Source organism: Nannospalax galili, unplaced genomic scaffold, assembly GCF_000622305.1.
Source record: "Nannospalax galili isolate Female #2095 unplaced genomic scaffold, S.galili_v1.0 scaffold136, whole genome shotgun sequence".
Taxonomy (NCBI): Eukaryota; Metazoa; Chordata; class Mammalia; order Rodentia; family Spalacidae; genus Nannospalax; species Nannospalax galili.
Genome location: NW_008340872.1, coordinates 475832 through 486432, shown reverse-complemented (window position 1 = coordinate 486432; position 10601 = coordinate 475832).

The window sequence follows — 10601 nt, the reverse complement described above, 5'->3', positions numbered from 1 at the left end:
TCACACAATATAAATGTCATTTCCCCATTTTCCAGAGGCATTTCATGGTGTAATTAACTAGCAGGAGGAGGTCACCCTAGATTAGGGAGGGCCCTAAATTCAACAGCTAGTGTCCACATAAGAATCAGAGAGGCCACACACAAACATGCAGCAGAGAAGGTGGCCACATGAGGACGCAAGCAGAGGGTCCGGAGAGTTGGTGCGGCTGTTAAGAGCACTGGCTGCTTTTGCAGAGGACCTGGGTTTGGTTCCCAGCACCCAGATGGCAGCTAACAGCCATCCATAACTCTAGTTCCAGGGGATCTGATGCCCTCTTCTGACCTCTGCATGCACTGCACAACACAGGTGTGCTTACATACGTGCAGGTAATACACTCATACACATAAAATAAAATAAAAAATAATAATTTTTTTTAATTTTTAGATGCAAGCAAAACCTGCAGTTATACTGCCACAACCCAAGGACGACTGGCCACCACCAGCAGCAGCTGGAAGAGACAAGAAGCACTCTTTGGGTCAGGTGTGTGTGAGAATACAACATTAGAATCCAGACCATACTCTGCTCAGGCCACAGCACCTGCAGCAGCCCTCCGCCTCTCACAGATACCTGACCAGACAGGCACCTTACAAAGAGCCTAGCTGTGAATCTCCACCTGATAGAACTCCATCCAGGCATCAGGGCTTCTCACCTGGGGAAGCAAGTTCACATCAAAGGGGGCATTGGTGGTGTTTTCTGCCCCTCGCCCTCCCACTGCCTGTGTAGGAATCAGCCTGGCTGGAGCAGGTTTGGACTCCTTTCCCTCAGAGAGCTACAAGAAAGGACCCCGACTCTGCCACGTGGGCCCTGGTTCCTCCTCACAGCTCCCACCAAGCTGTCTACCTCTAGCTCTGGGGCCTGAACTTTCCTCAGAGCCCCTGACAAGCTGTTGTCTGTCTGTCTGCCCATATCTTTAACAACTCTTCTAATAAACTCCTTATCCCCCCAAATCCATCTCAGTGTCCCCCTCGAGCCCACATTCCAGACCTTTCAGTGTGGTAGCCCGCGCCTATAACGTCAGTGCTAAGAAGCTGAGGGAAGAGGGTTACTGAAGGTTCCAGGCCAGCTGGGCTGCATAACAAGTCCCAGGCCGGCCAGGTCTATGAAAAACAAAGGCTGAGGGCTCAGTTGGTAGACTGCTTACCTAACATGCTTGAAGCCCTGGGTTCTGTTCCCAGTAACACAGAAAACAGGGTGTGGTGGCCATGCAGGTAATCCCAGCAATCTGTGGGCGGACATAGGAGAGTCAAAAGTGCAAGGTTGGGGCTAGAGAGGTGGCTCAGTGGTTAGAGCACTAGCTGCTCTTGCAGAGGACCTGGGTTCGATTCCCAGCACCCACATAGCAGTTAACAACCATCCATACTCCAGTTCCAGGGTACCCAATGCCTTCTTCTGACCTCTGCGGGCAATGTATGACACAGGTGCACTTACACACATGTAAGCAATACACTCATACACATAAAATAAAAATAATAAATACATTTTTTTAAGTGCACGGTCATCCTTGACTACATAGTGAATTTGAGGGTTGTATCCAAAAGGGGGAAAAAAGAAAAGAAAGTGGAAAAAAAGATTCTTTGCCCGAGCTTCAGGGAGAGCACAGGCCTGTAGGGAGAGAGACAGGTACCCCCGAACTCCTCAACCTCCCCCTTAGCAGCCACACCCCCTTTATTTAGACAGCCATGGGAAATTGATATTGGCGTGAAGTGTGGCCACTAGGCCACTAGAGGGGACTGTCTGGCAGTAAATACCGCTTGCAGACTTTACAGATTACAGAAAAAGCCTTACGAACAGTGGTCACTTTTGGGGTGGGGGGGTCATGTTTTTTAATGATGCTAAAGATATCGTTTATCACTCAGGCCACCTCAGGCTTAACTGCTTCTCTTGGGCACAAGGCCCGAGTTTTCAGCACTAACCCATACACCATTTGTGGGGAGAACCTTTTCCTCCAAGGCAGGGTTACTTATCACCAGCACCTCTTCTCCCGAGTCACTGAGTCTAAAGGTCAGATATCAACTCAGAATACCAAAGAGACAGTCACCATGGTGACCTCAGGACTAGCCAGATGTCTGTTTGCCCTGTTGACTCAGACACCCCAGGGCCTTAGATAGCCCCATTCTTAGCCCTAGGGCACAGAGAACGCCAGAAAGGAAGGTGGTGGGGCTATCTCAGGGAGGTACCACCACCAGGGCCTCCTTCTACTTCCACCTCAGGGCACCCCCAGTACCCACCACTGGTGGGGCCCTAGCTCACCTCAGTGTCCACTCCTGGGAAGGGCAGGCAAAGGAGTAGGCGGGCGAAGAGGCGGTGGGGACTTATCAAGGTGTCTGTTCACTTCTTCTATTGACTCAGGAATACGACCCTGATCTTGTTTGGAAAAGGACAATGGGCCCCATTCCTGCCCAGACCTGCTTCCAAACTGCCCTGTCATTCTTACAGGACAGGAGTTAACAGTGTGCACATCAAGGTGAGGTTGGCAGCTCCCTCTCCTCCCGCCTCTCTCTGCAAATGAACACTGGCCGAGTCATGATTGTTCCCAGCTCCCATGCAGGAAGGCTCCAATAAATGGCTGGAAACAAATGGATGTAATTAATTTTAGGTAATCATCTGTTTTCCTTTGCAGAACAATGTACTAACACATGATTTATATAGTTGCCATGTGACACATTGCTCTACGTATTTTTTTCTTATTTAGTTTTTAACTCATAAACTTCATTCTGCAATCTAGCCAGACTCGGAGGGACGAGGGAAATACAGAGAAAAGGAACTGCAGGGAGAGCCCAAAGCTCATGGAGGCTGGGCGCAGATGGGCAGAGGGCATGCTTCTGAGCTGCAGGGGTGTCTGGTGCTGAGGACGCACAGTCAGAGGTCAGGGCTGTCTGCAGTCGGCAGTGTGGGTCTTGCTATTCCTGGAGCAAAGCTCTGTGCCTCGCAGGATGCTCATGCCTTCTTTCTCCTTCCTGAAGACCACGTGCTGCCATCCAACCACTCTGTCTTGGCAGTGAATGAAATGCAGGGAACCATTTATGTCTGGTGCAGCATTTACCACGGACGAGATACCAGGACCTTGTGCCCCAGGATGTCCTCATCCCTCAAATTTCTCCCCATAGACGGACTTGCCACCAGAGCCGTTATGGTGTGTGAAGTCACCACCGTGGCACATGAATCCTGGAGTAGTTCTGTAAAAGGAGGAACCCTTAGCTCAAGTCCCGTCTCTCCAGTGCTCAAAGCAGGAAAGTTTTCTGCTGTCTTTGGAACTTTGTTTGCAAAGAGCTCAAAAGAGATGCAATCCAAGGGATTATCATCCATTAGGATGTCGAAGAATATGATGGGCTTGACCATGACTAACAGCAAGCAACTACACAGGGGCAGCAGAGTTCCCAAAGTCCCTAAACATTTCTGTAATAGGAACTCATTTAATCCTTACAGCAATCACTACGCCCAATACCACAATTATTCCTATCTTACAGATGAGGAAAACTGAGGCACTGAGAGATTGGAATTTTGCCCAGTATCGCACAGTAAATAGCAGAGATGGGACTGGCTCCTTCGGGTAGGGGACTTCACTCTTGAATACTGTTTTGTTTTGGTTTGGTTTGGTTTGGTATTTTGGGTCTTTTGAAACAGGGTCTCCCTGTACCCATAGCTAGCCTGGAACTCACCATGTAGACCACACTGACCTCCATCTCACAGAGCTCTGCCTGTTTCTGCCTCCCAAGTACTGGGATTAAAGGCATGCCTGGTACCTGCAAGAGGCCAGAAGAGGGCATTGGGTCCCCTGGAACTGGAGATAGATAGGGTTGTGAGCCACCATGTAAAAACGTTGGTAACAGAACCTGGGTCCTTTGAAAGAGTAGTCAGTGTTCTTAACCCTAGAGCTATCTCTCTAGCCATTTTATTTTATTTTATTTATTAATTTTGAGACAGGTTCATACTATGTAGCCCAAGTTAGCCTCCAACTTGAGATCTTCCTGCCTTCACACAAGTGCTGGATTGTAAGCATGTACTGCCAAGTCTGGCTCACTTCCTCCTTCCTTCCTTCCCTCCCTCCCTCCCTCCCTCCCTCTCCTTTTGGGGATTACAACATGCAAAATTTGAAATGACTGGTACATCAAAAAGATTCTCCAAAACCTCTCCCCACAACTCTTCCCTGATAGACCGAGCAGGGCTGACAGCAATCCTAACCTCACCACAAGATATCTACTGTGGTTTGACTATGGTGCACGCTCACCGAAACTCAGATTGAAGTTTAATTTTCAATGTAACGGTGTTAAGAAGGAATTCTGGATGAGGAGTGGAGGCTGTAATTTGAGCACTTCCAAGGTGGAAAGTGGGCTAACCTGGGCTACATGCTAAGACCCTGTCTCAAAATAAAAACAAACAAGACTGGAGTGATGATTCAGTGGGTAAAAGCATGTGCTGCACATGTGGCCTGAGTTTGGATCCCCAAAACATATATAAAGCCAGACACAGTAGCTCCAACAGCAAGATGGCAGGCAGAGGCAGGAGAATCCCTGGGGCTCATATGAGCCAGTCAGCCAGGCTGGTGTGCACTGCCACAAAACAAAAGACCTGTCTCAAACAAGGTGGAAGGCAAAGACCAAGGACTGACACCTGAGGTTGTCCTCTGATGGTCACAGGTGCACCATTAGCATGTACATGCCTGGAGAGGATATAACAAGTTTGAGGCCAGCCTGGGATACATGAGACTCTGCCTTACAGAGGAAGGAGGGAGGGAGGGAGGGAGGGAGGGAGAGACAGAGAGACAGAGAGACAGAGAGACAGAGGCAAAACCAAAAAGATTTTTTAAAAAAGAAGGGGCTAGAGAGATGGCTCAGGGGTTAAGAGCACTGCCTGTTTTTGCAGAAGATCCAAGTTCGAATCCCAGCACCCACATGGTGGCTAACAACTGTCCATAATTCCAGTTCCAGGGGGTCCTACTTCCTCTTCAATCCTCCACAAACTGCACAACACAGGTGCACCTACATTCATGCAGGTAAAACACTCAAACACAGAAAACAGAAAAGTAAAAATTTTTTATGTGTATGTGTATTGCCTGCATGTATGTGAGTGAGCCCCAGGGATTCTCCTGCCTCAGCCCCCACAAAAGTAAATTTTTTTTTAATTTAAAAAGAAGAACATGGGACTAGAGAGATGGCTCAGCGGCTGAGACTCTGCCTGCTCTTGCAGAGGACCTCAATTCAATTCGGTTACTAGCACCCACATGGTGGCTCACAACTGTCCATAACTCCAGTTCCAAGGGATCCAATTTCCTCTTCTGGCCTTGGGGGATGGGGAGATTGCACTCATGTGGTATACTTACAAACATGCAGGCAAACACTCATTACACACATAAAATAAAAATAATTTTTTTTAAAGAATCACAAAACAAAAAAGCAGGAGGCAGTTATTTCACAGGGCTCAGCCCTGATAACTGGATTAATGTAGTTCTCCCAGTAACGAGTCAGTCCTCATGAGATCAGCCAGGTTGTCATAAGGAGCCCAGTCCACCTCACCATCACTCCTCTTCCCTTGGGGCCTCAATCCCCTATGGTGAGCGCGCGCTGGGCACCCTGGCGTGGTGTGCGCGGGCACGCCTGGAGAGTTGCACCGTGGGTCCGCGGGCTTCTCCGTGTCTCTGTGGGTCTCTGCTGCTGGAGCGTTGTCCAGCCGTGTACCGCCTTAATTTCCCCCGTGCGCTTTCCTCTTAATGCGAGATCCACTGGCCACTGGATCACGTGGGAGAGCGCAAGGCGGCTGAAGCTGGGATCCGTGAGCCGGTGACAGAGGAATGCTGCCTCCGGAGAGGCTGGATCACCAGCAGTAAGACGCGTGACTCTGCTTAGTCCGTGTCACAGCTTTTATTAAGTGTAGCTTCAAGTGATCCAGCTCTCTGTTATTGAGAGAAGACTGGGATATTTATACCATGGGGGTAGTGGTAAAAGCTTTGGCTGATAGATACTTTGTGAGACATTCTATTTGCATATGGAAGTGGGTTTCTGCCATGCTGCCAGACCGCTGACTACCTGAAAAATCACACAGGAAAGCATGGTATTCCTAGAGCCAGAGGCCATGTTTATGCTATGGCATTTGTGGCGGGCACTTCAAAAGGAGAGTCAGGAAAAATGCCAGGAAGGCATCCTGCTATGAAAGAAGTCTCAGCACATAACTCCAAGCTCGTGAGCTATCTGGATATGAAGAGACTTCTACTTCACATAACAGAGGCCCCCAACAATCCCCGATCTGCTTTTCCACCATAATCTACAGAACAAGATGCTCACCGGGAGCTCAGCGGTTACTACTAACACATGGTTTTGTACATTCAGAACTGTGAACTAGGGCTGGCAAGATGGCTCAGCAGGTAAAGGCACTTGCTGCCAAGCCTGGCAACTGGAGTTACATCCCTGGGATACACATAATGGAGGGAGAGAACCTACTCTTTTTTAATATTTTATGTATTATTTTTATTTTATGTGTATGAGTGTTATGCCTGCATGTAAGTAAGTGCACCCATGTCATGCAATGCCTACGGAGGACAGAAGAGGCTGTTAGATCCCCTGGAACTGGAGTTACAGACAGTTGTTAGCTGCCATGTGGGTGCTGGGATTCAAACCCGGATCTTCTGCAAGAACAGTCAGTGTTCTTAACTGTTGAGCCACCTCTCCAGCCCGAGAAACTACTCTTGCAGGTTATCCTCTGAGTTCCACATGAACACAGTGATATGCACACACATCACACACATACACACATACACACGTGCGCACAAATTAATTGTAAAATTTTTTAATTAAAAAAAGGGAGTGCTGGAGAGATGGCTCAGCGGTTAAGAGCACTGACTGCTCTTGCACAGGACCCAGGTTCGATTCCCAGCACCCACATGGCGGCTACAAGCCGTCCTTAACTCCAGTTCCAGGGGAATCCGAAGCCCTCTTCTGGCCTCCTCGGCATTGCATGATACGGGTGCACTCACACACATGCAGGCAATACACTCATACACATAAAATAAAAATAATAAATAAAATATTTAAAAAAGAAAAAAACCTGTGAAGCCAGGCAAGGTGGTGCACGCCTTTAATCCCAGCACTCGGGAGGCAGAGGCAGGTGGATCTCTGAGTTCAAGGTTAGCCTGGTCTACATAGTGAGTTCTAGGCCAGGGAGACCCTTTCTCAAAAAGACAAAAAACAAAACAAACAAAAGAAACAGCCTATAAACTAAATAACTCTCCTTTTTATGTATCATGCAGACTCAGGGTTTTGTTGTTGTTGTTGTTTGTTTGTTTGTTTGTTTGTTTGTTTTATTGCAACAGAAAATAAATGAAGACAGTGCCCCTGCTGACCCTAGGACCCTGCTTGCCTCCCCAGAGTCCATAGCTCTCAAAGACATCTTTTGTATCTGGCCTCCTGCCCTCACTCTTCACTAAGCCCAGCCCCGTCACCTCTTTTCTTCTGTCCCTAGTCACCATCATCCTTCACTCTAATCCTTTCCTTGCAAACAACAGTGGGAGCTCTGTTTTGTGAACCCCCAAACTTCCACTGCGCCCCAGCCTGCACTAGGAGCCGGATGCTGAGGTGTGGCTGGAAGGCTGACCCTATTGACACTCATGACCATAGATCCCAAATGGGTCTCTGGTTCGGGTAGTCTGTTTCCCTAATAAATTCAGTCTGCAAAATGGCTAGCCTGTTCTTAAATCTCCCAAATCAATATTTTTCAGTAACCATCTCAAATATTGCACTCTCCAAGAGTTAACAGAGGTCCCCAGGCCTCAGCTTCTCCAACATGCTTGAATCAGACCCACACGCTCGCTCTGCCTTCCCTCCTGTTACTCAGGGGAGGTGCCCTGCCTGGGAGCTGCTTCCAACAGCTTCACCTTCACCTTCCCACACATTCGGTTCTCGCAATTATTCTGTCTTTCCACTAATTTTTACCTTTCTCAGAGACAATTATCATTACATAAAGCATGCTTTAGTATCTCTCAACTTTTGAAACTTTTTAAAGAGATGGGTTTTGCCAAGCACTATGGCACAGACTCGTATGCTCAGCACTTGGGAGGCTAAGGCAGGAGGATCACTAGTCCAGCAGCTTGGAGTGTATATAACAAGGGAGAAAACAGGTGGGGGGGGGCAGAAAAGGAGAAAGAGGAGGAGGAGAAAGAGAAGGAAGGGAGGAGGAAGAGAAGGAGGAAGAGGAGGAGGAAGAGGAAGGGAGGGAGGAGGAAGAGGAGGAGGAGAAAGAGAAGGAAAGGAGGAGGAGGAGGAGGAAGAGGAGGAGGAAGGGAGGAAGAGGAGAAGAAAGGAAAGAGGAAGAGGAGAAGGAAGGAAGGAGAAAGAGGAGGAGGAAGGGAGGAAGAGGAGGAGGAAGGGAGGAAGAGGAGGAGGAAGGAAGGAGGAAGAGGAGGAGGAAGTGGAGGAGGAAGGGAGGAAGAGGAGAAGGAAGGAAGAAGAGGAGGAGGAAGAGGAGGAGGAAGGGAGGAAGAGGAGAAGGAAGGAGGAAGAGGAAGAGGAGGAGGAAGGGAGGAAGAGGAGAAGGAAGGAAGGAGGAAGAGGAGGAGGAAGGGAGGAGAAAGAGGAAGGGAGGGAGGAGGAAGAAGAGGAGAGGAAAAGAGAAAATCTTGCTACATTGCCTGGGCTGGTCTTGAACTCCTGATCTTAAGCCACCTCCTGCCTCAGCCTCCTCCAAGTGTCTACAGAGTATGTGTTACCATGTCCCAGTAGGTTTTAAACTCTTTAAAAAGTATCCTGGGGGCTGGAGAGATGGCTCAGAGATTAAGAACACTGACTGTTCCTGCAGAAGACCCAGGTTCAAATCCCAGCACCCACATGGCAGCTAACAACTGTATATAACTCCAGTTCCAGGGGATCCGACAGCCTCTTCTGACCTCCTCGGGCATTGCACGACACAGGTGCACTTACCTACACGCAGGCAATACACGCATATGCATAAAATAAAAATAATAAATAAATAATTTTTTTAAAAGAATCCTGAAGTATAGTCTTTGGTCACAATAGAATTGTTAGAGAGCAACAGCATCCAGATTGCTGGAAAATCCTAAAAGAGTTGGAATTAACTTTTTTTTCTAAATAACATTGGTAAACAAAGGTATCAGAAGACAAATTAGAAGGGGCCGGTGGCACAGCTCAGTGGCCAGGCACTCGCCCAGTCCTCACAGGCTTTAGGCTCCATCTCCAGCACCAAAAAATAAAAGACATAGCAATACTGGGGGGATGCCGCCAAGTAGCACATTAGGGAAATGTGTAGATTGCAATTCCTGGACTGGAAAAGAGGAAATGTCTCAATTCAGTGACCTCAGCTTCCATTGCAAGAGACTAAGGAGCACATAAAACTCAAAGTGAGTGGAAGGAAGGAAATAGAGATCAGAAATGAAGTTTAAATAATCAGGGGGAGATGGAGGGAAAAAGATCAAGGAAAGCAAAAGTTGGTTCTTTGAGAAACTTTCTTTTTTACAATCAATGCCAGGCTCCCGGCACTCGGGAGGCAGAGGCAGGTGGATCTCTGTGAGCTTGAGGTCAGCCTGGTCTACATAGTGAGTTCCAGGCCAGCCAGGGCTACATAGTAAGACCCTGTCTTAAAAAAAATAAAAAGTGCTTAAATCTTTAGCCATATATATAAGGAGACAGACATGAAAATCCAGACAGTGTATGTGCCTGTGGGCCCAGTTCCTCCTGAGGCTGAGGTGGGAGGTTTGCTACAGTCCAAGAGTTCAAGACCAACCTAGCAATTGCCTTAAAAGACCCTGCCTTAAAACCAAACCAAACCAAAAAACCAATGTTGGGGCTGGAGAGGCGACTCCACGGTTAAGAGCACATGCTGCTCTTGCAGAGGTACTGAGATTGATCCCCAGTACCCTTATCAGGTAGCTCACAAAGCCCATAACTCCAGCTCCAGGAGATCCAACACCCTCTACTGGCCTCCATGTACACCTGCATTCAAGTGCACATACCCATACAACACACACACATATACATAAAAAATAAAATAAAATCTTTTTTAAAAGACAACCATCATCATGCCACTAGAAAAAAACTCATGCAAAAAGAAATGGACATGGTGTGTACTTATAATTCCAGGCCAAGGTGAGGCAGGAGGATCAAGAGATTAAGGTCATCCTTGGCCAAATTCAAAGCCAGCATGGGCTATAATATAAGACTCTGTCTTGAAGGAAGGAAGGGAGGGAGGGGGAAAAAAAAAAAGAAAACCTCAATAGCACTGTATCTTTTTTAAGAAAATTCTACTGCATTTTTATTTTGTGGGGAAAGGGTCAAAGGACAACTCGAGGGAGTCAGTTCACCCCTCCCACCATGTGTTTCCTGGAGATCAAACTCAGATCATCAGGATTAGTAACAAGTGTCTTTCCCCACTGAGCCATCTCACCAGGCCCCTTTGTATTACATAAATCATTAGCATAAGAACCAAGCCTTAACCAACAACCTGATATGTTGGGGATTCTCCTCTGAAAGTCCTGTTATCCGAGGAACAGAACATTCACAATCCAGCCATCTCAATGGCCCCAACACTATATGCTTAAAATAGGGTTCCAATTAATTTTT